The sequence below is a fragment of the Herpailurus yagouaroundi genome, unplaced genomic scaffold (genome assembly GCF_014898765.1).
Source record: "Herpailurus yagouaroundi ecotype Mexico unplaced genomic scaffold, PumYag 29, whole genome shotgun sequence".
NCBI classification, from domain to species: domain Eukaryota; kingdom Metazoa; phylum Chordata; class Mammalia; order Carnivora; family Felidae; genus Herpailurus; species Herpailurus yagouaroundi.
The window spans coordinates 117866804-117894319 of record NW_024412377.1 but is presented as its reverse complement, the minus strand read 5'-3'; the positions used below and the strand labels follow the sequence as shown (position 1 = coordinate 117894319).

At 39.9% G+C, this 27516-nt stretch overlaps 1 protein-coding gene and 1 long non-coding RNA gene across 9 annotated transcripts in view; one reads left to right on the top strand and one right to left on the bottom strand.

Moving 5' to 3' along the window:
* Nucleotides 1-27516, bottom strand: part of PPP2R2B (protein phosphatase 2 regulatory subunit Bbeta) — a 515907-nt gene that overhangs the window by 318498 nt on the left and 169893 nt on the right. The window lies entirely within an intron of this gene.
* LOC121016159 (uncharacterized) lies at nt 41-27516 on the top strand. 3 transcript variants are annotated; one of them, XR_005784139.1, is made up of 5 exons: nt 94-161; nt 10708-10807; nt 21603-21745; nt 25254-25344; nt 27488-27516. It is a non-coding gene; the product is annotated as an uncharacterized LOC121016159 (long non-coding RNA). The 3 variants fall into 3 exon arrangements; XR_005784140.1 differs by lacking the exon at nt 94-161 and adding an exon at nt 8986-9462; XR_005784137.1 differs by lacking the exon at nt 10708-10807 and having other exon boundaries at nt 41-161.

Genomic DNA, 27516 nt, shown 5'->3' with positions numbered 1-27516 from the left:
ATTATGTGCGCGGTAGTCATAAAGACTAATTATGAAGACACGATGAGATCATTGCACAGCTGAACCACGAGGTAACGGCTACCCTAACAAGTCCATCAGCTAGCGCCAGCATGATCCCACACAGACCCTTCATGGCTTTCCTATTTACTACACATTGTCAGGTAAGTTAATGAGTATCAGCTACTTAGAATGATGTTCTTCTTTGAGACTGACTTGCTGCCTTTGTTGAAAATGCCAACTGCCCTTGAAAACCACAGAGTCAGCACAAAGCAGGGAATTACAGGTTTTATTGCAAAAACAAAAAAATCTGTAGCAAAGTGTAGTCAGAGCTGCTCACGTGGATACAAGAGCTTGGATCCCATCTCGTGGACTTTTAATTGCGAAGGGTTGAGTTCTTCCCAAATGCTGGAGACTCAGGATTCAAGTATGGGAAAGGAAAAGACAACAGGGAAAGACTACAATAGAAGGTATTATGTTCCCAGAGGAGACTTATTGAAAGAGCGGGAACCTGGGATACGATAGCTTCTTACCTGTTATGAGGGACAGTTTCATGAGTAAGTAACTTCTGCAGTCACAGAGCCCTGGGCTCAGAAGGACCCCTTGTTTCTTTTTTTCCAAAGTCTGCTGCCACCATCGTGAAACTCCTAATACCTTTTGAACAAGGACCCTGCATTTCGGAGTCCACAAATTAAGTAGGCCGCCCTGTTTGTTCTAGATCCCTCTTCGCCAAAATCACATGACAGCAAAAAGAGAAGTTTTACCAAAGACCTGCCTTAGATTTCCTAGATGTCTCTTGTCCTTTTTGACTATCTGCTCCTCTTTGACCACCTTCTTTGCATGGAACAAATATTTTAGTGTGACATTGCAATTCTTCTGTGGATTTACTGTATATATTTTTTGTGAATTATTTTCTTCGTGGCCACCCTAGGGATTTCAACATGCATTTTAACTTAACACAGACTTCCTCAGATGAATATTAATTTGAAAATTTAGGAAATTTGCTCTAATATAATACTATTGTCTCTTGCCTTTGTGCTATTACTGTCATGTATAATCAGTCTACAGATTATAAATATAACACTACAGTGTTAATATTATTTCATACATTCTTATGTCTTTTAAGGAAGTTGGGGAAAGATGAAAAAAGGTTTATTAATGTAATATTTTATACTAACCTACATATTTATTATTTGCAGTGTTCTGCATTTCTTCCTGTGGATTTGTGTGGCTTTTTGGTGTCTTTTCCAGAGGACTGCTTTCCTTCACTATATCTCATAAGACAGATCTGGTAGCAACAGATTTGCCCAATATTTGTTTATCTGGGGAGGCCTTTATTTTGCCTTCATTTTTGAGGAATAGTATTGGTGGATACCGAATTCTTGTTTGACAGTTACTTTTCTTTCTGCATTCTGAATATGTCCTTCTCCTGCCTGCTGGCCTCCATGGTTTTAGATGAGAAGCCAGCTGGTCATTGGATCGATGTTTGCCTATAGATGATGAGTTGTCTTTTTCTTGCTGTTTTTTCCAAGATTTTCTCTTTGGTTTATGCTTTTCACAGTTTGACTACAATGTGTCAAGGTGTGGATCTATTTATATTTATCCCACTTCGGTTTCTTTGAACTTTCTGGATATATAGATTAATGCCTTTTAAAAATCAAATTTAGGAAGTTTGGGGCTATTATTTTTTCAAATGTTTCCGTCCTTTCTTTTCTCTCCGTGTGGGACTCCCGTTACATGGACGTTGCTATGCTCGATCTTATCCCACTAGTTTTCTGAGGCTCTGTTCGTTTTTGTCTTTATCCTTCAGATTAGATAATTCTACCAATTTATAGTTCACGGATTCTTTCTTCTGCATGCTCAAACCTGCTGATGAGCCCCTTTAGTGAAATTTTCTTTCTTTTTTACAGCTATTATTCTTCTCAGGTATAGAATTTCTACTTGGTACTTTTAATAATCTTATATCCTGATTAAGAATCTCTATTTGTTGATCTATTGTTAGTTTCCTTTAATTCTTTAAATAAGTGTCCTTTAGTTCTTTGAACATATTTGTAGTAGTTGCCTTCCTTTGTCTGCTAATAGCTGATAACAGAAGATTTCTATTCAGTGCTTCCATTCAGAAGAGATGATTTCCATTCATTGCTTCTTTTACCTGAGTGTGGGTCACACTTTGTTTCTTGGCAAGTCTCTTAATTTTTTTTTTCTTAAAAAATGGGACATTCTAGGGGTGCCTGGGTGGCGCAGTCGGTTAAGCGTCCAACTTCAGCCAGGTCACGATCTCGCGGTCCGTGAGTTCGAGCCCCGCGTCAGGCTCTGGGCTGATGGCTCGGAGCCTGGAGCCTGTTTCCGATTCTGTGTCTCCCTGTTTCTCTGCCCCTCCCCCGTTCATGCTCTGTCTCTCTCTGTCCCAAAAATAAATAAAAAAACGTTGAAAAAAAAATTAAAAAAATGGGACATTCTAGTTAATATAGTACAGCTACTTTGATTCTGGTATTTTTTTTTCTCTTGGAGGTTGTTGTTGCTACTGCTTTGTTTAATAACTTGCCTGGGCTATATTTGTGTCCCGAGTCACTAGTGTCTCTGATAAATTGTTGTGATTTTAAATATATATCCTTCATTTTTAAACCTGGCTTGCTAGGTGTTACTCCTTAGTCTGGGCAGCTTGGTGGTCAACTAATGATTGCACATCTACTGTGCTCTAACACCTTGAACCAGTAAAGCTCCCATTCCTTGCTGTTGGATATGTTTGTGGGTAGGGGAACACATTTAAAATCCAGGCTGTCTTTAAGCCTCCTGGGTTTTAATTTCTTCTGAGCCCTTTTGAGTCTCTTACACTCACACACTCAGACCCAGGATTAACCAGAAGCATGTGAAGGGCTTGGGCTCTCTTCAGTCTCCACTATATACATAAACAGTCTCAGCCAGGGATATGCTGTCTTTGACCACAAATGTGATTGTTCCCAACCGTCCACCTAAAGGACGATCATTTCTACTGACAGCTTTGTTGAGTGTTTGCGTTGCCCACCTGTCTAAACTGGGTGAGTCTCCTCAACACTGGCAGAGAGGCTGCTGTTTTCCATGTTCCACTCTGCCTGGGGTTTTGACTTTCCCAATTCAGGTCCTGAGTCCACAAATTATGTAGACCATCCTGCTTAGGACAGAACTTCTTTTACTCTATTTTTTTCATGGATCACCTTTCACACACTTAAGTCCAACATATGCTAATGGATCAAGAGCAGTAAAATTATTCTTATATAAGTAAGATAATTTCAGCAACAAGTTCTACACTGATATTGCTATAAACCAAGCCAGTTGACTTGAAATAAGTTGAAAACGTTCAGTGAACTCTCCAAACATCAGGCGCTGCTTATTCTTAGTCACGTGGCCTTTCCTCACGGCAAAGAATGGTAAAAATCTGATGCTGCCCTGCCTGCCATCACTCAGTACTCCACAACTGTAACAGACAACACTAATTACTAATTTCTTCCCCACCCAGACACAGTCCCAGAATCTTCCTCAGACAGAGCTCAAGGCAGCCATTATGTGGGAGACAAGACCTCTTAGACATAACTTCTTCAAGTTCCCAAAGCTGAAGTTCATTTTTCTTCCTATTGTCTGCTCTGCTTCTACTCACCAGTCAAGGCTTTGGGTTTGGTTTCCTGAGAAACATGTCCTTTTTTTATTTGGGTTTCAGGCTCAGTTCTGTTTCAGTTTTTCTACTGGATCTCCGTAGTACTGCCATGCTGATTCCTCCATTCTCATGATTTAAAAAAAATTTTTAAACATTTATTATTGAGAGACAGAGAGAGACAGAGCATGAGCACGGGAGGGGCAGAGAGAAGAAGAGACACAGAATCTGAAGCAGGCTCCAGGATCAGAGCTGTCAGCACAGAGCCCGAGGCGGGGCTCAAACTCACAAACTGCGAGATCATGACCTGGGCCAAAGTCAGGCACTGAACTGCCTGAGCCACCCAGACGCCCCTCCATTCTCATGATTTAAAACCCTGTCCATTTATTGGCCTCTCTCAAATCTATATTTAGACTAGATTTCTCACCCAGACTCCAACTCCCTCTATATCATCTCCACTGGGAAGTCTTAAGGACATCTCCAAGTGACCATGCCAAAAACTGAACCCCTAATTTCCCACTTGGAACCTCTTCCACCCCTATAGGCTTTCTCCATCTTGACTGATGTTAAATTCATTCTCTCACATGCTCAGACCAAAAAACTTAGGGCCATCCTCAATTCTTCTCATTCTCTTTCATACTGTGAGGAAATCCTGTTGGCTACCTTGAAAATAAATCAGAACCCTATGCCTTCTTACCACTGTCACTGCCTCCATTCTGGTGTAAGCCACAACATCTCTCGGGGTATTATTACAACTGATTTCACTACTTCTAACTTTGTTTCTTTATATTCTATACTCAGAGCATTTCTTGATCCCTGCTATTCTATGCTTAACATAATGGCCAGAAGGATCCTCTTTAAAAGTAAGGCTAATTGTGCCACTCCTCTGCTCAAAACGTTGCAGTTACCTCCCATCTCACTTAGGATAAAAGCCAAAGGCTCTTTTCTTTTGTTTTTGTTGTTGTTGTTTTAGTGAATATAATATTGTCAAATTGGCTTCCATACAACACCCAGTGCTCATCCCAACAAGAGCCCTCCTCAATGCCCATCACCCATTTTCCCCTCCCCCCCACCCCCTCCATCCACCCTCAGTTTGTTCTTTGTATTTAAGAGTCTCTTGTGTTTGCCTCCCTCCCTCTCTGTTTGAAACTACCTTTTCTCCCTTCCCTTCCCCATGGTCCTCCATTAAGTTTCTCAAGTTGCACATATGAGTGAAAACATAGGATATCTGTCCTTCTCTGACTGACTTATTTCACTCAGCATAATACTTTCAGCTTTTCAATGACTCACCTTACGTGGTCTGTCCTGCAACCCCCTTAATCTACCATTCTCATCTTTTTCTATATGGCCTCTTATTCCTTTCCAGGCATGCTGGTCTGATGCTTCTTGAAAACATGAAGCCAGGTTTCTAGATACCTTCCATTGGCAGATTCCTCTTCCTGAGATACTCTTTCCTCAGATATCCATGTGGCTAATTCTCTTTCTTCAAGGTGTTGCTCAAATGCCACCTTTTCAATAAAGCCCACCTTGACCACCCTATTTCAAATCGTACACCTATCCTTTCCATCTGCCTCTCCCTCACTGCAATTCCTTCTGGCTCTTCTTTAACCCCCACCCCCATCTCATCATTTTCAATATTCTCCTTTCTCCCCCAGAGAATATCACCTTCCACGGTATGATAGAATTTACTTATTTATTGTCCTTATTATTTATCTTCCCCCTCTCTAGAATGTTGTAACTCAAAAAGGGCATGGATTTTTGTCTTTTCCACTGGCATCTCATAGTTCCTAGAAAAGTGAGTGGTGCATAATAGGCATTCAAAAAACAGTTGTTGAATGAATATTTGAATCAGTGGCGGATCTATGGTTCTGATATCTAAGTAGGTGTTTTTGAAGACACAGACTGAATGTGAGAACAATTTCCAAAGAAACTTCAGGGGTAGCAGAGTTCAAAGAAATGTCAAGAAAATCTTCATGAAAAAGAAGTCAGTGGTTAAAAGAAAAATTGAATGGGATATTATATCCTTATCTTGACAAGTCCTGGGGTACATTAGCATATTAAAGGTTCTGAGAAGTCCTTAAGGCAAGAAATTGACTCAACTTTATTTTTCTCTGGCTTTTTTCAGAATTACTATTTTTTTTAATCTTTGATTTCCTGTAGATTGAAAAGTATATGCTTAGGTGAAGGGGTCTGGGGTGGGGGTGGAGAGACACTTATCCTGCTTGTTATTCTCCAGGCTTCTTAGATCTGTGGTTTGGAGTCTAACATTAATTTGGGAAATTTCTCAATCATTATTGTTTCAAATATTTCTTCTGTTCCATTATCTTTCTTCTTTTTTCCAGTATTCCCTTTATGCATATGTTACATCTTTTGTAGTCATCTGGGATATTCTGTTCAATATTTTTTGCCTTTTCAGTCTTGTTTTCTTTGCTTCCCAGTTTCCAAGGATTCTACTGCTATATCCTTTAGTTCAGAGATCTTTTCTCGGCCATGTCCAGTCTACTAATGAGCCCATCAAAGGCATTCTTCGTTTATGTCATGGTGGGTTTTTTTTCCGTCTAGCATTTCTTTTTTCTTTTTCTAGCATTTCTTTTTGGTTCTCTCTTAGGATTTCCATCTCTCTGCTTCTGCCATCCATCTGTTCATGCATGCAGTCTACCTTATCCATGGGAGCGCCGACTATATTAATGATCATTGTTTTAAATTCCCAGTCTGATAATCTGTTAATTGCAACATTCTTTCCATATCTGGTTCTGATACTTATTCAGTCTCTTTAAATTGTGGGGTTTTTTTTTTTGTTTATTTGTTTGTTTAAATTTAGTATGTCTTATTATTTTTTCTTGGTAGCTGGGCATGATGAACTGGGTAAAAGGAACTGCTAAAAACAGGCCTTTAGGAATGAGATGAAAATACATGAGGGGAAGGGAAGTGTTCAGCAGTCCTATGATTAGGTATTCATCTATTAGTGAGCCTATGCCTCTGGCCCGTGAACTTCACAAGTGCTTCTCAGTTTTTTTCTTGTCTCCTAGGTAGGACAGGATAGCTAGAGTGGGCTAGAGTTGACTGTTTCCCACCTTTCATGTGGAAGGGTAGAGCTGACTAGAAGTGGGTATTTCCCTGTCCCCAGGTCAGTTAAGTTCTGATAAAACTCCAGTGCATTGCAGTTTGGTTAACTTCTTAACCAGGCAGGTCTTGCTGAGAAGAATGCTCTGGCATATTTCAAAATGGTTCTATTCCCCTCTCTTGCTGGAAGAACAAGGGGATTTTTGTCTGATATTTACTGTGAGAACCTAGTTGACTTCTTGGAGGTAACTTTCATATATTGTACCCCCTCCCCTCCATGACTGGGTACCCTTGGACTTTTTAACTCTCAGAGATGTCCACACTGAGCCTCCAGGCACTTGTCAATTATAGTTCAGGTTCTCCTACCCTGACACTGGTTCCTCAAACTGCTTCCCCTTGTGAGTCTCTGCTCCAGTAAGCCAACACTCTCTACATTCACCTTTGTCTCCAATCCCGGGGGGGCAGCCATTTCTCCTGCACCCTCCCTTCTTCTACAAATCCAAGAAGAGTTGTGTACTTTTCAGTACATTCAGCTTTTCACCTATTGTTGGGATGGAATGGCAGTGTCTAAGCTCCTTATATGTGGAACTGGAAACTGGTTTATATACAATGTATAAGAAAAAATGAGTCGGAGTTGTGAGCATGAGCTCTGGAAATGTACCGCTTGGGTTTATATCTTGACTCTTAACAGTTATTTCGTGTCTCTAAGCCTTATCTCTTTTATCTGTAAAATCAAGATGGGAGCTATATAATAGTTTGAGGTGAGGATTCAATAAAATAATATATGTAAATAGTGTCTAGTACATAAGAAGCACCCCCACAATTTTTTAATTAAATAATTATTTGAATGCCTATGATCGTCCACATGTTATTCTAGATGTCAAAGATGCAGAAATAGAAATTGGACTCCCTTCACAGAGCTGATGTTCTATATAAGCAGGAGACCAACTAGAAACTTGTGAACTAATAAGCGAACATTTTCTGATAGTAACAGTGGTATGAAGGAAACAAATCAGTCTTAGGTGATAGAGGGGAAAGGAGGTGGGCTTCTGACTGATTAGTCCAGAAACACTTTTCAGAGAAGTGGCCACTTGTAATGAGAGCAGACCAGTGAGGAACCAGCCAAGCAAAGATCTTTCTGAAAAAAAAGAGCATCACAGCAGGGGAACATCAAAAGCACAGTTGTGACAGTAGAAGCAAGCTTGGCTTGATCAGGATTAGAAGAAAAGTCCATGTGGCTGGTTGTGAGGAATATAGGAGAGAAATAGCATCTCTACTGCTTTAAATAACACCAACCCCTGTGGGCCTTTATTTAGAGGATGAGCTCTCAATTTATAATTTCATTTTTGAAGAGAGAGAGGAACGTGGTTTTAGAGGGATTCTAGCAATGATCCAGGGGTCTGGAGAAGAAGGAAGTTGCAATTATTTGAGTCCTGGGATTCAGGGGGAAGTGACCAGCCTGTTTTGAATAGGTTTTCTGGGTTGGGGCAGTGATCTCTGCTCTCCAGTACCCTACCCCCAACACACACACAAAGGGCAGTGAGGTTAAGGTGGATGTGACTGACCAACTCGGAGGATAAAGAGACATGAGTTAAAAACTCAAAGAAAAGATCCATACTTGGCTCTTAATGGTATTGTGCTTCCCCCTGCCCCCAAATGCTCTCATTCTTGCTGAAGCCTACCTTCATTTCTCTCAATTGACATGTTAGTCTAAAAATTCTCTTTTCTGTACTCTTTCTCCACCTCCCTCCTTTTGGAGGGCAGAGACAAATCTCTTGGGTATAACTAAACATCCAGAAAAATGCTCGGCCAATACTGCATGCTATTACTTTAACTTGTAAAAACTCAATTATTTACCCTACCATAATTAAGTCCTTTTCCAGACATAAAACTCCCCACATGCTGAGTGAATATAAATTTTCATTGGTGTTCATTTGACCTTGCAAACTAGCCTGAAAATTGTGTCCCCTTTTGCCAAAAAAAATTTTTTAGTGTTCTTCTCAATAACTATAGTTGAAAGGGGAAAGTGATATCTCTGTAACTCAAACCAGATCCTTTTGCAATAATACCTTGGCAAGTGACAATGTGATGAAATTGTTTTATGCGTGCATGCTTTTGTTCACTATCTTAATGTTGCTGAACGCAGAACCAACCTGTTTATTATTCTTCTGCTGCACAATGGGAAAGGGAGGTAAGAGGATGGGTGACCTCCCTGCAACTTCAAACAGTTTCTTAACAAGAATGCCTGCTCCTCATGACATCCTTGGAAATGTCCAGAAACAGTACCCACTCTCAATAATCTGTTTTCTAAATGGGAAGCATTTTCTTGATGAATCTAAGCCCAGTCAAGGGTACGCTATGGCACGAATTCAAACATTTAGGGATTGTTTGCCTATAGGGATTTACTTAGATGCCATCTTCCTTTTTTAATCAAATTCTTGGCTTCTGAGACATTTCATGGTTCTTAGCAACTCTGGCAGAAGGTAAGCAAGAGTTACAGGGGAGGACACTCGGGCCATTTTTACCTCCTCACTCACTAGCAGGCATGGGAAATGCCTAGGTGGGTGGTACAAGGGACTGAAATTGTGAGGCTCAAGAATTCTCTATAGGTTTTCATTAGTCCCACCTTGGCTTGCTCTTTCATGAATAATCGAGAGTTGACTCTAAATGCGAAACTCGTGTTAATTATCTTAATGACTAATAAAGAAGTTATGTCCTCAAATCTTCAATGGAGACTAGAAGACAACTGTGTGAAGGCACAGCAGGCTCTGCTTGTACGTGAGTGTGCCTATCTCTGTGTGAGTTTTGTCTCTGTAGTGTGGGTGGGAAAGGATTAATCTAAATTCTCTCCCCCAACCTCCAGCCACTCTCCAGGTCTGGTCATTAGCAACAATGTGGTTTATTTCCCAACGGCCCTCCCTAGGCATCGGGAGAGTTCCGAACTCTTTGGTCCTTCCTTAGTATGTTCAGTTTGGACTCAATTGTCTAGACCCCAGGGAATCAAGATTCTCCAATTCAAATCCTTTTGTGTTCTAGAGGTTATCAGGTTATCAGCCGGCCCCTCAGTTTTCTGTGTTGGTGTTAAGGGATCAATCAAATTACCTAAGATATCCAATCTTTGGACAACAGATGCTGTGAAGAGACTGAAGGGTCTAGTGGTCCAGGTGGCTAAGCCCTTTCCCCCTGCTGAGAGCTTCTTTATGCACATCACATTTGTGATTAGGATAAGCAAGGTCACAGAGCAGTGAGAAAATGGAAGCTAATCACCTAGTGCATGTCAAGAAATACTGAATGTGGAAGCGTCTCAAGAGAACCTTAAGAAGGAGGGCCGGTAGAGAAAGCTATATCCATCAGAGATATTACAGCTGTGGAGGTAAGAGGGAGGCCTTGAGAATCTGGAAGGACAGCTCAGAAAACAATGTTTCTTTACCTGTAACAGCATTAAGCACGCGAAAATCTAAAATGTCCATATGGGAATTAGAGTGTATGTTGTTTTAATTAAAGCAAATTGTATTCTACCTTGGAATTGTAACTAATTCTGTGTGTACTTTGAAAAATTCTGATTTAAAAAAAATCCTTTCAATCAGCAGCTGAGATTTCAAGTAAAAGAGATTGGAAAATAATCCCATGTGTTTCCAATTGGATGAATTGTTTGCTTGTAAAGTTATTTCCTAAGATTTTTTTTTCAATTAACATATTAGATCCTTGAGGAGTACGTTGGATAAATGCCCAAGTTGCTCTTTGGTTAAGTAGAATAGCACAAAGTCTGTGTTCTGGGAACCCAATCCTCTGATTAGTGAGCAGGTCAAACCTCACCTTAATTATTTCTTCTAAAAATCAGAAGGCTTTTTATGATTATTCGAGAGGGTTGCTTTTTTTTTTTCATTCTTTGTCACATAAGCATTTTGGTTATGGTGCCTACTTTTTGAGGAAAAACAAAAGGGAAAAAACCCCGCTATCAACCACACTTGTGATGCTATTGATTACCATTTTGTTTTGTTCTGAAATTTCCACTTCAGGCAGATTTCCAAGCATTCAGATAGAAGCAAAATGAAACACATGTACTCTATGAGCATACGGCTTATTGCAAGAAACAGAACCTATGAGAAACCAGAGGAGGTAATCTTTAACAAGCGAGGGAAAATAAAGTGTGTGTGTGTGTGTGTGTGTGTGTGTGTGTGTGCATGCATGTATGTGTGTGTGTAGGTAAGTGAATGAGGGAGGCTCTGGCCTCCAAGAATGTATGTACAACTTTTCTAGTTTTAGCTGTAGCTCAAATTTTAAAGCCAAATATTTGAAACTTGGATCCTATTTCATCAAAGTTGAAATAGAAATAAATCAGAGGAAACAACAAATGTTTAAGTGAAAGGTGGTGTTATTGTGAACCAGACTGCTAATCGGTAATGTCCATAATGAGGCAGGGCTAGCCTGGATACAGAATTATGAGGAGGGAAGGACTTGCCTTTGGTGTGGAAAAATAGATGGGACTTCGTCACTCTCCTGCTGCAGTGTGTTCCTACTCTACCAGTGACTGTTGATTCATTTGTGAATTTATTCATCCATTCCACCACTCTGTACTAAACGTCTACCAGTTACCAGGCACTGAAGATACAACAGGAAAAACCAGAGCAACTGACAGCCAGTCCCTTGTGCTACTTACAGTCCAATGAAGGATGGAATTATACCAGACACGGCTATGCCGAATGAGCCATGCCAACATGAGGGATGGCCAAGTAGCTCTGGGAGCACTTGGTGGGGCTGTCCAACAGCATCTGGGGACGGTGTTGAGCTGTCAGGAAGTAAATCTTCTGAGGAAGTGGCATTTTAGCTGAGGCCCAAAAGGTAAGCCAGAGAGCAAAGGGGAATGGCAAAGAGGAAGAAAAAAACTGTGATAGTTGGTATATTGGAGGAACTAAAAAGAAGTTTGGTGTGTCTTAGGTGTGAAGTTTGGTAGAAAACATGGCTGGGGAAGTGAGCAAATCTTAGAACCATGCTGATTTGAGACATGACTTCTGAGGTCTGCACAGGCTTAGAGTCAGATGTTGCTGAGTTTGATTCGCAGTTCTGATCTTTCCCAACTGCCTGGGCAAGTCATTTCACTTGGAAGCCTTGTTTTCCTTATCTAGAAATGGAATGGAAATATACCTACTTCATAAGGCTGATTGAAAAATTGATGACCGGACATGACTCTACGTGGCAGATCAGAGTATTCAATTAATGGGAGCTATGGCTGTTCCTTCTGCAATGGTCAAATAAAATGGCATTTCCACATGGAACAATATCTCAGAGAACATAAATTCTATCACCATCATTTTAGGCATCAGCAAGGCTAGATGTGTTGACATTGTGGGGTGGCATAACTTCCTGAAGTGTCTCAGTCACATATTCCATATGGGCGGTTGGTCATATCTCTAGTTCCAAGACAGCAAAGATTTCCCAATATAAGCAGTGGAGTCACTTGATAAAATATCATTTTAGCCAGTCTTTCCATCTGCTGGTACACTGTCCTGATCATTCATGTTGCTTAATAAGATCTTTAAATTACTATCACATCCCCCTCTGAGGGGACACAGGAAGTAAATGAAATAAATAGCCATACACACAGGTTACCAATACAGGAGATAACCATGTTTTTATTAGCAGCCTTAAGAATCCTGGTAAGCAAGGACAAAAAAAAAAAAAACCAACACCCCTACAATTATTATTACTGTGGTTTTTTTTTTTATTTGTTAAAAAAAAACAATGGTTTAGGGGCTCCTGGGTGGCTCAGTCAGTTAAGCGTCTGACTCTTGGTTTCAGCTCAAGTCATGATTTCACAGTTTGAGTTCTACCCAATATTGGGCTCTATGCTGACAGCTCAGAACCTGCCTGGGGTTCTCTCTCTCTACCCTTCCCCCCCAAAAAAGTAAATAAACAAACAAACTAAAAATAACAAAGAGAACGGTGTATTGAGATCTTGCAGTCCTTTTGATTACTTTTCATATCACTAGCCACCAACTAACAAAACCTTTCTCTGTAGACAGACCATGCAGAAAGCAGAAGAGCTCTCCTGAGCCAAAAAGAGAAGTCTGTTGCCTAATTTCTTTTAACCCCTAAGGCTGGGGGCTTAGTTTTTATGTATGAGCTCTTTAACACGTCTATACTGAGAATCTGCTCCATACCAGGTAACTAGGATCATAGACATAGAGGACACACTTTATACTCTCTGGGAGGGCATTGGTCTGCTGGGGAGACAGAGAACCAGTAAGTTAGCATTTTTTTCCCCAATGTTTTCCAGTGGCAGCACCTGTGCTAAGTGCTTTATATGTTTTATTAGAGTGGATTCTCTAAAACAACCCTTTGAACAAGGCAGTGGTCACTTCAATTTGCAGATAAGAAAACTGAGATTTAAGAGTTACTCACCCAAGGACAGATAGGTAACACGTGGAGGAGCTGGGGCAGTCTTACCCCCTGGATCCAGTTGGGAATGCTCCAGATACCTTCTGGCATTACCACAACGTGTGGTTTTGAGTGTACTACGTACTGTGGAAGCAATACTGACAGAAGGCAGGAGAGAGGAAAGGAGACACAGAGCCAGAGCCATCTCCCAAAGGAGGTAGTCTCTGAACTGGGATTTGAGGGCTGAGCAGTATGTGGCTGGGTAAAAAGCTGGAGGCAAGGAGACACCCTTGGAGTTAAGTGAGCAGCATTTATACTTTCCAGAAGAGAAAGGCTTCAAGGAAATGCGGGAAGCTCAGAGGAGCGCTTGGTTATCTGTGTCAACAAAGGAAACATGTGCGACAGATGATCTAAGATTAACGTCTATTTGGCTTCTGTATAGATAATGTTTTTATTTATTTATATCCTGCCTCGTTCCGCAAAGGTTTCGAGGTAAAATTCATTACAATATTTTATGCAGTGACCTTCCTAATTAAGTTTTTCTCTTCACTGTCATGTTCGTCTTTGTATTCCCCGAGCCATATGCACGGCAATGTGAATAAAAGTTGAATTGAATTTACATACTTTGAGCACACTGTAAGTAGTTAGCAAGGGCAACTGGTCCCAGAAGCTTGGTGGGTGGCGAGGAAAGCAGGGCCAAAACTTAAAATTGCTTAGACTGAATACAGTATTTCACTCAATCGAAGATGCCAGTGATCAGAGGGCACACTGCTACTCCATGTGCTACTAGGAAAGAAGAAAACACGGCCAATTAAACCGAAATGCAATGTTGAGTCACTATCTACTGAAAGATGCAATCTGTTTTCAGATATGTTAAAATATGAAAAACTGCGTGTCTTTAAAGAGATGATCTATGGAGATGAGACTATCCCCTCACCAAATAGTCAGAAATTCTAAAAATCAATGGTATTCTGAGCATGAAAGAAAATGAAGACTCTTATGCCATTTTAGATGCCAACTTGTCTAACCATCCAAACCCTAAAGATTCTGGAACTGCTTTAATTTAGCAATTGTACCTCTAGGAATTGAACCTAAGGAAATAAACATAAAAGTTTTTAAGGGTGTCATCACAGAACTACATATAGTCATGAAGAAGAAATACCCTAAAATCATAACTAAACATATATAATGTCATATATACCATTGTATAATATAGTATATAATGTATAATATATTGTGATATATAATTATTGTAATATGATATATATAACATTACAGTTATATAATAGATTAAAATGATGACAGAGAGATATTTATTTAAATGGAAAAACATGTTATAATAAATTAAGTTTTACAACTCAGGTGATAAAATATGTGCTACAAGAGAAAATTACTGCTGTGAAAGAAAAATACAGTTCCATCTCGTATTTACATATGAATAAAGTCTGGACCGGCATATATCAAAATGTTAACAGGGGTTGTCTGGATAAAGGGATGTTAGTTGATCTTTTTCTTTCCTCTGTGTTTTAATTTTTAAAAAATTGGAAACCCGGACACTAGTTAGACATAGACTTTTACATAGATAATATGAATGTGGATAACAGAAAACCAGCTTGACTTAGAAACTTCATTTTCTGTGGAGTAGTCTCCTGAATCTTTCCTGTTTCCTACATGAGCCTGGCTGGGCTGGTTCCAACTGAGACCCTGTTTAAAAGATATGGAAGAGGCTGTTTGATTCCCAATTGGAAATGCAACTTTACCACCTGGAGTTTCCCTCAAAAGCTGATACCTAAAATGAGAAAATAAATACTGCAGACCACAAGTATGCAAGGGTCTGGGGAACTCCAAAGGTCTGATGTCATCCTACTCTGAGCAAAGTATGAGATCCTGAGTTCAGGCAAGACAAGTTCCAGGTTCCACAACTGGGAGGGAGGGTGATGATCAGAAGTCAAGGTTAGACTTCAATTTTTATCCTGGCTAATGTGGAAAACCACCAGATCGGTCTCTAAGTACCACACCTGCTACAAATCCATGGGTTCTTTTTTTTTTTTTTTTTTTTTTTTGCAAGTCATTTACAATTCTTCATGGCTGAAGTCATTTCCTGAGAGGTAAAGCCTTGGTGGCTTAGATTCCCCTTTAGGGATAAAGTATAGTAATTGATTGTGTCTACATAGTAAACTGGTCTGCCCAAAGTTCACAGGAGACATTGGTTTTGAATAGCCAGTCGTACAGCTCCTGCTTGAATAGATAAGACCGTAGACTGAATGCATTCTGCATGTGTTTTTTATCCCCAATCTCATGAGTTACCTTTTGATATGTTTTTAGTATAGCTTTATATTAATTTATAGCTTGCTTTAGAACATAAGCTGTTCTTTATACTTTTCAAGGATTATATATCTAACTTTTCCTTAATATATAGTTCAGGTAATATAATAATTTTAATTGTGCAATCAATTTTTATTTACTTGTTTATAGACTTGGACTTGTCATTTCATTTGTCAGCTTTGCCATTTTGATCCATTTGTTATCTATTATCTATCTTTCTTGTATTTACTTATTTATTTTTTTAATTTTTTTAATGTTTGTTTATTTTTGAGAGAGAGAGAGAGTGAGTGGGGGAGGAGCAGAAAGAGGGAGACACAGAATCTGAAACAGGCTCCAGGCTCTGAGCTGTTAGCAGAGAGCACGACGCTGGGCTCAAACTAATGAGCAGTGAGATTGTGACCTGAGCCAAAGTGGGACGCTTAACTGACTGAGCCACCCAGGGGCCCCTATCTTTCTTTTGTATAATACTGGACAGTTGTAAAACCTAAAAGAATAAGACAAAGATTTCAAGTGACATGGAAGCCTAGGTCAAAGCAGGGAGGGATATAGTATTTGGGGAATGTTTGGGTATTCCAGCATTCATCTTCTCTGTCTTTCTTTTTTTTAATTTTTCTTTATTTTTGAGGGGGGGGAGGGTCAGAGACAGTGGGAGACACAGAATGAGTCTGAACACTGAGCTGAAGTTGGACGCTTAACTGACTGAGCCACCCAGGTGCCCCTGTTTGGCTTTCTTATACTACGTTCTTCTTCTGAATAACAGCACCTTGACTTCTTTTCTACCTTAACGTAATCTTTCTCCCCTTATCTTTTTAAATTTAGTTTATTTATTTATTTTGAGGATGGGGAGGGTTGGAGAGAGAGGGAAAGAGAATACCAAGCAGGCTCCACACCGTCAGTGCAAAGCCTGATATGGGGCTCGAACTCACGAACCTCGAGATCATGAGCTGAGCTGAAGTCAAGAGTTGGACACTTAGCCGACTGAGTCATGCAGGTGCCCCTCTACCCTCCGTTAATAGGGTTGCCAGTGCTACCGCCTTGCTCTCCTAGCAGCGGATCTACACCTGGATAAGCAGAGTGCCCCATCCTCCTAGTCAGCATAAGTGGGGACTCAGGGATGGGCACCTAGTCCAAAACCAACAATCAGATAACTTCTCTGAAATAACTTATGTATGGACACTGAAAAAGAGGAACTTTGTCTCTTCTTTTTCATCTTGGATTATGAGCTATAGGAACACATGTCTGGAGCTAAACCTTACTTGCTTTGACCACATAGGAGAAACCCATTAGCAGGAGGGAAAATAAGGCCACCACCCAAGGAGAACCAGAGCTAAAAAGGAGTACAGTGATGAACAGATCCATTTAATGATGAGTCCTTAGAGACAGGATGCTCTCCCCCACCCCACCCCTGAATTTCCAAAAAAAATCCCTTTCCTTGTTTTTAGCATAAGCTTTTTGGAGTTGGGTTTTTGTCATTTGAAAGCGCCCAAATTCTTGACTAATCCTTGGTCTTTTGGTTATCTCCCAAATCACTCTAGGCACATACACATGCTGTTTATGCACACAGAAGTGTCTGTGCTCAAATGAATTATCTATCATAAGAGCATCCAAACAGGCATAATTTGACTGAACTGCAGTTAGTCTAAAAAGAACACAGGTGACTTAAGCCCTGTTGCTATATTTTCCATAAGTTGTAGCTTTACTGGAGAAGTGTGCCTTGTCTTTGGTTCCTCTCCCCTTGTGTTCAGACTCTAGTCCTGAACTGGCACGTTCACCCACTCCTGATGCAATTAGATCCTCTAGTTCACTCTGCCAAAGACGCAGCACGGTCAGAAGGCATAGGTTTCCTCGAATCATGTCTTCTTGGTTCTCAAGATTATAAAAGACCACTTAGAAAGAAAATGATTACGAGGCTAAAGAAGATACATTAAGATTTTAACAGGAATCCAGGCTGACTTTGGAAGGCAGCTGGGAAACAGGACCCTCCTCCTCCCACCTTCTCTTCTCCCAAACAAATGCCATATGTCTGTTCACAATGCATTCTGGCTCACCGCTATGTAGTTGACCTTCAGTACTGACAAGATGCCAAAAACACTTGGGACCTAGTTTTCCTCTCAGCTTATTGGTACAGTCATATCTAATATGGTTGAGGAAAAAATGCAAATTGTGATAAACAGGACTGTAATTCTTCAAAGTGGTGCTTCAATGAGATATATCCCAAGATGTTTCACAATATTTATGATGGCTCACAGAAGATGGAGCTTCTGGGGCCTGGGAAAATAATGCTTCTGTTACCTGGGGTGCATTCAGACCACTTCAGCATGTGTGCTGTCTGTATAACATCAAAGAAGTAGGACATATTTACTGCCTTTTTTCTAAGTACCATGAATTAACTCCCAGGTCAGTACATTGGATGCAGAATTGTTAACACTGGGGTTGATTATTCCACGTGTGGCAAAGTAGATGCTATGTCCTCTTAAAATGACTTTTGTGTTGGTTTTCTAAGGCTCCTGGAGCAAAGTACCACGAACTGGGTGAATTGAAACAACAGGAATTGATCATCTCATAGTTCTGGAGGCTACATGCTTACAGTCAAGGTGTTGGAAGGGCCATGCTCCCTCTGAAACCTATAAGGAAGGATTTTTTCCTTGCTTCTTCTAACTTCTGGTGTTTGCCAGTAAGCCTTGCCATTCCTCAGCTTGTAGACACAGCACTCCGATCTCTGCCTCCATTGTCACATGGTTCTCCTCTTCCTTCTAAGGACACCAGTGACACCGGATGAGGCCCCACTCTAACTCAGTATGAAATCATTTTAAAGTGATTACATCCTATTTCCAAATAAGGTCAGATTTTGAGGTACTGCTGGTTAGGATTTCAACATATCTTTAAGGGAGACATAATTCAACCCATAAAAACTCTATTGTTGGGGCGCCTGGGTGGCGCAGTCGGTTAAGCGTCCGACTTCAGCCAGGTCACGATCTCGCGGTCCGTGAGTTCGAGCCCCGCGTCGGGCTCCGGGCTGATGGCTCAGAGCCTGGAGCCTGTTTCCGATTCTGTGTCTCCCTCTCTCTCTGCCCCTGGCCCGTTCATGCTCTGTCTCTCTCTGTCCCAAAAATAAATAAACGTTGGAAAAAAAAAATCTATGTTTCTACCACCAAAAATAACCATGTTAAAAATGTGATGAACATCTTTTCAAATATTTCTCATACCAACCAAATGGTTTCTCTATTATCAGAAGTAAGTCAAGTTCTGATCACTTACTTGATCAGTCAATGATACTGTTATACCTCTTATTTCCTTTTTCCTTCCTTCCTTTCTCCCTTTTTCTTTTCTTTCTTTTTTTCAGATTCTATTTTTAATCAACTTCTACATCCAATGTGCAACCTGAACTCACAATGGTGAGAACAAGAGTCGTACTCTCCTCCGACTGAGCCAGTCAGGTGTCCCCTCCCCTCTTTTTTTGATTCTACTTAAACAACTATCTTTTTAGGAAAAAATGCCTATGGGTAAGGTATCTCAATAGAAAGGAAATATACATTTTTATTCATATTACCAAGTTATCCATGCAGTAAAGGGTTATTTACTTCCACCAATAATGCATGAGAGTTCTAGTTTCTTCTCCTAATAATTATTAATGAGATGTATAGATGTAAAACTTTAAGTTTATGATTATTTAAAAATATATTCCCCTTTATGAAATTCTAAACCATGGTTCTCCTTTATTCTTAGGTAATAAACATAAAACAATTTTTATCTAGTGCTTTCATAATTTGATTCTTTTAATTTTTAAAACTTTGACTCATCCAGAATTGTGTGTGTGTGTGTGTGTGTGTGTGTGTGTGCATGCATGTAAGGTGTGAATCTGCAATCTAGAGATTTTGATAGAATGGAGTTTCATTTCTTTGTCTTGATTTTTAATTCACTCTAAAAAGTTATATGGTTTTGGAATGTAAAATCAGTGTTTCCTGTTCCCTTTCCAAGGGATCAGATTTACTTAATAAAAGTCCCTATACTAATTCACAGAAAAATGCATTTGTAAAATGGAACCAGGGATGTAATGTTGAGCGCACAGTCAATAAGCAGTACTTTCAGCCTCAATACCATAGTTAATTGAATTTTCCAGCATTCTTGCTACAACTACCCCCCTTCTCTCCCACTCAAAATAGCCTATGAGATTGTGAGAATAAATGAAATTACAGGGTTAATCTTTAATCCATTCTAATGTGTTTTCTTTAAATTGCAATATTGGCAAACGTGAGTCTTAAATTTTCACTAGTTCAGATTACTTACAAATCATCTCCCCAAGCCTTTATAAGAGACATGAGGTTAAGTCCCCTGGTTCAGAGAGACAATCAAAGTTTTTGATGGCAAGAAAGCTAAAGCACAGAGGGAAGTATGTTTCTCCCCAGAGAAAACTGGTATGGGCCCATATGAGAAGTCTCGAATCAAGCTTACCAAAACAATATTTTCAGATAAAATAAAGACAACATCCCTGAGTATCTCTTTTTCTGGACCCTCACATGGATTCACTATTAAAGAACATTTATTCTCCAAATATACCATCTTCACACTGGCCTTTTCCCGTTAACTTTCCATTAGGTTCTTGGGTGATTCTGTCTATTCTCTCCATCTTATCAACTTGTATTCAAGAAGAGGCAGCCTCAATATCTTGTCTCAGGTGGATGGCATTTCATGTCAGTGGCTTGCTATTTAGCTGCAGAGATCAGCCTCCTCATCCTTATCTCTTTAAATGAGTAAATGAATACAAATTAAAGTTTTAATCTTCAGACTGTAACATCAATGGTATTTTCACTACAAGTAGTTTCATAATGGTCTCATTACTGTTCCTAAGCGCAACACATTGAGACGTTTAAATTGTTGATTGCTACTACATATATTCTTTGAGAACAGGTATCCAGGTAACCATGGCAATGGTGTCTCCAGGCAGGATGGGAATAGGGTGGGAAACTATTTCATTAATTGAAGAGAAGGGACTGAAAAGGTATTTTCAAGCTGTGGATCAGAGAGAAAGAGAGAGAGAGATGGGGAGAGAAAAGTGGGTTTCACAATCCTATTTTCTTTTCATTATTAAATTATGCAACCCAGACAAACTCCTAATGATTTGAAAGGTTTAAAGAAATCATAAGCTTAAATAAAGCAGTATTTTTAGCCTTTCCACATTATTACAGTGATTGACCTGTACTAGATCTTATTCGGTTGGGTTCTTACATAGTTTGATTGAAACTCACTGTATCTCCTGAGAAAGCAGAATTGTGCCCTGTGATTTAAGGGTAAAAAAATGGAAGAATATTCACATAAGCAAGAAGGCTGTGTAGGCGGTCTAAGAGCTCTATTTATTTCAAGCTGATGACACCTAAAAAAAGCTGATATTATCAGTAAAATTTTATTTTCAACCTTTCTTCCCTGCTTTCCCTCCAACCTTGGTAGTCAACATTTGAAAACTATATATCTATATCTATATCTAATAAAAAAAGATATACCATATAAAAACTATGTACATATATAAGGGGTATTTATTATATTTAAAGAGTATTACATACATTTATATAATAAAAGGTAAAGAAATACTGTGAAAAAAAGAGGGATCTGGAGGGATATGGAGAAAAAAACCACATACGTCTGATATGGTTTCTCAGAGGAGCCCAATGTTTTGCTTTCATTTAAAAGGTACTGCAAATTGGTGATCAGATCAACTTCTGTTATTTAACCAAATGTGTCCCTTGTGTAACTTGCTGCCTCGACTATCTGACAGACATGTTCTAACGGACAACTTAGGATTTGCAGATACCCAATTACCCAGATAGACATCCTGACTTCTAATATATGTTGGCCACAGTTTGTAGAATTTCTTTTTAAATTAGGCCAACATATGGCACCTTAGTGACCCATGTTGAATCTCTCCAACTCCTGATGAATGCCTCTTTGGTGCTTTCTGTGTGCTACATCATGTAATTATTCAGGAGGAAAAATAGCCAGAAGACATTAGATGCAACTATTATCAACAGGGAAATGAGGACTTGGCTATATTCTCAGGATCCATTCCTCAAAAGCTAAATCCACGTTTCATCCATCACTGGGAAAGGCAATGCAGGAAATTTTATTTACAGAACTGTAGAAAGCAACCTAACTGAGTGGGTAATTATTAACCAAATGAATTTCATTTTAAAACAAACATTTCTCCTCTGCCAAACAGATTTCTATCATGGAAAGCAGTGAATTCCCCCAGAATTAGGCCACAATTCATGGTCTGAATTATAAGAGCTGCTTGGGTCTGTCCAAGTCCAATGTATGGATTACCTTGATCCCCACTGCAACCCAGAAGCTTTCAGTTACCAGGTGAGCTGTGTTCCTGTAGTGGCTGTTACTGCTGTTTAAGTGCTATGTTTCCAGGGTGCACCCACTAGGAGAGCAAAGGGGAAACAAGAATAGCTATTCATTTTCCTCAAAACTTATAACAGAGTAGGGACAGGCATTTTCAGACCTGTCATCATAGGTAATATGGTATTATATTACGGACACATGAGTCTGATTTTTGAAAGCAGAAAATCATCACGCACGGCAACCTAATTTGAGAAAAAATATTGCTGACAATATGGAAGAAGAACCATTGTTTCCAAGAATGAGCTGAGGGCTAGAAAGGGAGTTAACACATACCTGTGTCAGGTCTTTTGGATAACAAAGTGTTACTACGGATCCCTGCCTCGTGGCCAGCGTGCCATAGCTGCTGGCCACTCCTACCACACGATGACAAATATTGGGATTATGCAGTGGCCACAGGTGACCAGAAGGCTGAGTGGAATTTCTTACATTTGGGTTGTTAATCCTCATGCATTAGTTTTTGAGCTAACAGGTTTTACTCATGTGGATTCTATGAAGCGACTCACCTAGTATTCCATTTCCCAAACTGTAGCTACTTACACAAAAGGGAATGCCTTACACAAAAGGGAATACATTCCTTACACAAAATATGCCTTTTAAATAATGCCTTACACAAAAGGGAATATAATTAGCCAGTAGCTAGTATAGTCCAACTGCCCCAGTGCAAACATAAGCATTCCACTTTCACGCAGTACCAGATGCAGACAGACAAGGTCCTTTTTTGTTTGTTTGTTTGTTTGTTTCCTCAAACGTGGCTCTGATTTTTTTTCCACTTGAGTCTAATGGAAGGCCAGCAAGAACTTGCATGCTAAGTGATGCTTGAATTCATGGTTATCTGTTCCATTCTGAGTTCTGGGGTGTAAGTTAGAGTATCTCACTGAAGTTGTCCCTTCAAACGACAGTGTTTATCAACGGTGCTACTTTTCTGAGTCCCCAAGTCTGCTGCTTAGTCTCAGCTTTTCAGAAGACTGTGACTCGATTTGCATAAGTTACAACTGTAAGTGGTGAGTATTTTTATTATCTGAAATCACACTAGAACTGCCGGGCCAAGAGATTGCAATCTCTTGTCACTGAACGTGGATGTATAGGAGAAGTGTATGTAGAATATATAAAACCTTTTCTATTCTGATTTGCATTGCAAATAGAGAAGCTAACCAGAGGTCTCGAGGAAATAACATAAATAAAACATGGCTTCACTACTGTAAATGCTCAATTCATGCCAGAGGAGGCCAAGGCTATTACAGAAGGATTGTTTCCATCTAAACAATTCCTGTCTCGGGAACTTCCCTTCGAAAGTGGCTGCCAATAGGATGGAGATTGGGTAGGTGGGGAGGGGGTGGTCTAATTAGGCAGATTTGGCAAACACTCAGCAGAGAGAGCCTGAGAGGCTTTCTCTGGAAGTCCAAAGCATGGTTTGTGATCCTGTATCTTGTTCCATGGTGAACATCCTCACAACTGAAGGGGAAACAGAAGCCTGCTTTTCAACTCAGTTTGGGCCCCAAAGAAGAAAACAGAGGTCTCTGCATGGCCAGTGACCAAACAAAGCTTACTGCCTGAGGTTGAGAAAGAAACTCCAAGATGAGATGCAAAAAAGCCTTGATTAGGTTACAGAGAACATTCAGGGACTCTCAAAAACTGAACTTCTACTCTAGTGGGCATTTCTTATGTTTCTACTCAGCACTGAGTTCCTCTTCTTGTGACTATGATACCCCAATTCTCCTTTGGGGTATATGTCTTCTGTGCCTATATGCTTCATGACTACTGCATGACTTCCAAAGGAGAAGTATGTGACTAAGGCTAAATAAATTGTGCATTCCACCCTCTGGTGATTGAGTTAAGGAGGGCAGAGACCAGCATATGACTCAAATCTGATCAATCAGGGCCAGTGAAATTTATGTCTGCAGGTTTTCTTGAACTGTTGGAGAAGTGGACTCTCTTAGCTGGTGAGTTTGGTACTTTGAGCAGGAGATGACTATGTTTTGGAGCCACAGCCAGGAATGGAACTAAGAGGCAGAAGCCAGGTTGAGAGACCATAAGAAAATCACTAGATGCTTAAGCACATGGTTTGAAGTCTTATACCCTTGTGCTCAAGGCCAGCCCTATCCTGTGACTCTGTTTAATGAGGCAAGACAGTCTCTTGTTGCTTAAGTCAGTTTGAATCACACTTTCTGTAAGAGTTCTAATGGCTATGCACACCTTTGCTGTTTTATCTGCCAATAGTGCCCTTCCACATCTCACCATTTACCACTGCCTTCTCTGGATCCACCATAAATATACTCAGCCTGTCCACATACACCATGCATTCTCATGCATCCATCCCTTTGGCCACATTCCACTAATGATCTTTCATGGTTCAACCCAAGTCACCTCTATGAAGTCTTCCTCACTACGTTTCCCCTACTCGCCTCAAGGCAAAAATGAAACCTTCTTGAGTTTTTATTGAGTTTTATTTTTATAAACATTTTCCCTTCCTCTATAGAACTTTAATATATTATGATACTATGTTCTGACATTGTCCGTCTCTCCCATGAGGCTGTGAGTTCCTTAGGATCAGGGACCATGCTTTATACATCATTCAGAGTAAGAAGCACCATTAGGCTCAGAAAATGTGTTTGGATTCAGATGGTGTTCAGACACTGTTTCCATTATCTCCTATGGTGTGCGACTTAAGTGTATTACCTACCCTCTCTGTGCCTCACCTCATCTGTAAAATTAAGGACAAAAGTAATTCCTATATCCCAGTTGCTGTGAGGATGAAATGAATTAATCTGTCATGGCAACTTTTCAATAAATGTTAGCTATTATTATTCTGTTTCTAGTGTCTAATAGTACCTGGCATAAAATAGGTACTCAGAAACATAAATCCAACTGTGAGAAGAAGGCTTACACTATGTAGAAAAGAAAAGGTAAAAAGTCATTGAATCCTTATAACTTTATTTTCTTAAATCCATATGTCCCTGTAAGAAATCATGAGACATTAAAAAAATTAAAGAAAAGGTTTTGAGATCTGCTCATATTGTTCATTTGGTGCAAAAACATCTATTGAGAGAATTATGCTAGGCTCTGGGAATCCAAATTGATTAACATATCATTCTTGCCTTTAAGGAGCTCAGGGCTTAGCAGATGAATTTGAAAGGTAAATACGTCATTATAATTAAATGAATGTGTAATAAGAGAAGTATGTACACATACCATGGGGGACAGAGAGTGATGTGTCCCACAATGGCTGCACATAAGAATTGTCTAAGGAGTTTACTAAAGACACAGTATCTCAGGCCTTATCCCTGAAACTTCTGAAATACCAAGTTGGGGGTTATGGATCTCCATTTGTAATAGATCTCCATGGGTGAATCCTGGAATAGAAGACAGGACGGTCATCTTTGCCTGGCTAGGTCTGGAAGGCTGCATGGTAGAGGTGATGCATGTACTGGACTCTCACAGATTAGAGTTTGTTAATCTTTGACAGGAGCAGGACAACTGTGCTCGGAGAACAGCTTACCTGGTGCTGCTGTCAAAGAGAGAACTCAGGGCCTGACAGTTGTTCCACTGATTCTCAAGTATGTGATAATTTTTTTTTTTTTACTTTGAATATAGCGATCTGAACCTGGCTATAGAGTACATAAGTCACCTAGAAAGCCTTTGAAAAAGAGATATTTGGGGACCATCCCCAGTTCAGATTGAATTGCTCTGCAGTGATGCAAGAATTGGTACTTTTTAAAAACTCCCGGGTGGTAGTAAATGTGCAATTAAAGAATTGCCATTTAGGCAGTCCACAGTGTCCCTAGGAGGGCTCTAAGTACTGGGTACAGCATCAGAGATGTGTGTACTCCTGTATGGATCAGGAATGTACCTGACAGATGCCAAGAGAGACTAGCCTTCTTGCTTGAAGATATGTCAAGAGGGTGCCCAAAGTTATGCCATATTTCATATGTTTACAACTAACCAACTAATGCTTTTAGTGCAACACAGCTTACTACACAGGTGTGCCATGTACCTGGTAAGTAACAGGTACATAACAAATATTTTATTCTCAGTGCCCAAATGTTTAGGTGGTATTGGATGCAACATTAAGAGTGTGACTACTGTCATTTGTCATTCCTGGCACTCTAGTTCTATGATAGCATACAATTTCATGTAGCAATAAGGTCGACCATGTAAATCTGATATTCTTCATGATTGTGAGGCCCAGGCAAATGGCCCTCTTTCTGGAGTTTCCACTTAGCAGCTTGGCAGTCCTTCAAATTTACTTTTGGAGATAAACTCCAGATTTAAATAACACACTTTTTAAAAGTTTATTTATTTATTTTGAGAGAGAGAGAGAGAGAGAGAGAGAGAGAGAGAGAGAGGAGGGACAGAAAGAGAGGGAGGAGAATGAGACTATTAAGCAGACTCTCAGCTGCCAGTGCAAAGACTGACACAGGGCTCAATCTCATGAACCATGAGATCATGACCTGAGCTGAAATCAAGAGTCAGACGCTTAACCAACAGCCACCTGGGCACCCCTAAATAACACATTATTTCTGAGTGGAGGACACTGGAACCTCTATTTTCTTAAAATAGAGGTGGTGACTTAATACAGCTGGTCCACCCCAGTGTTTTAGAGTCACTGAAATTTATCATCTTTAGCACTTCCTAATTCTGAAGTTCTACAGATAAAATTCTGCCTACCTGAACGATCTGAAAATATTATGATCTTCATTATCTTCCCAGAGGAGGAAGGGATTAACTCTATCTTGATTAACTACTGCCCTTTTGATTTGACTTTTTAGCCTTCTTTTGGGTGGATACATTTTCTGTAATAATCATTTGTCATTATGAATCAGGTAAACAATACCATAAAGTGCTTGCAGTGACTTTTTTTCTGCATCCATTCACTCATTCATTTGACTGGTAATATCATCCTCCACCATTGTCTATGATCTTAGTGAAACTGTCAGTCAGGATGCCCTGCCTGTGATCCAAGCTAAGATAATCAGGTTTTCTCTCTTAAGACTTTGGACCTTGAGCTGAGAAATGCAAGGACAAGAAAAAAATCAGGTTGGGGCCGATTCATTCTGCTTCCAGATGACAGAGATATCTAGACATCCCGAGCTGCCCTGATTCCTTGCTGAGCCAGACCTCCCATTTGCTGAGCTACCCAGGTTCAGCCAACAATGTCCTGTTTTGCTAAAGTTAGCCAGAGTTGGTTTCCCTTGCTTGCAAATGAAGAGCTCTGTAGGGTACAATGTTATAAGTAGTCTGTGTTGTCTGGACTGGTAGTAAATTATGGCCAGGGCAAGAGGGAGTGTGAGGGAATGAGATTATGTGACTAACCTTGGCTGTTATGTGTGTGAGTCACATTATTTAGAAAATGGCCAACCTGAATTGTTATATACTTGAGACACAATGATAGCAAATGAATAGGAACCAGCAGATAATAAGTGAAAGGGATGGGGGGACTATAATCACAGTAAGTTTGGGGGATGCAGACACAAAGATTTAAAAATAGCCATACCTGAATTTAACAGGTAAAATGTATAAAAAAACCCCACACCATTTAAAAGCCCTTGTTTCACAAGCCAAAAGCCAAATGACTGATGCCAAATCATATGCCTTACCACTGAGCAAAACACATCAGTGTGTTGTAACTTAGAAAACATAATGAGAAATGCTCATGAATCCACATCTGAATAAAAGTACTGATTACGACTAAATCCACAGGATTGGCTTCTGATAAAGTGTTTACTCCC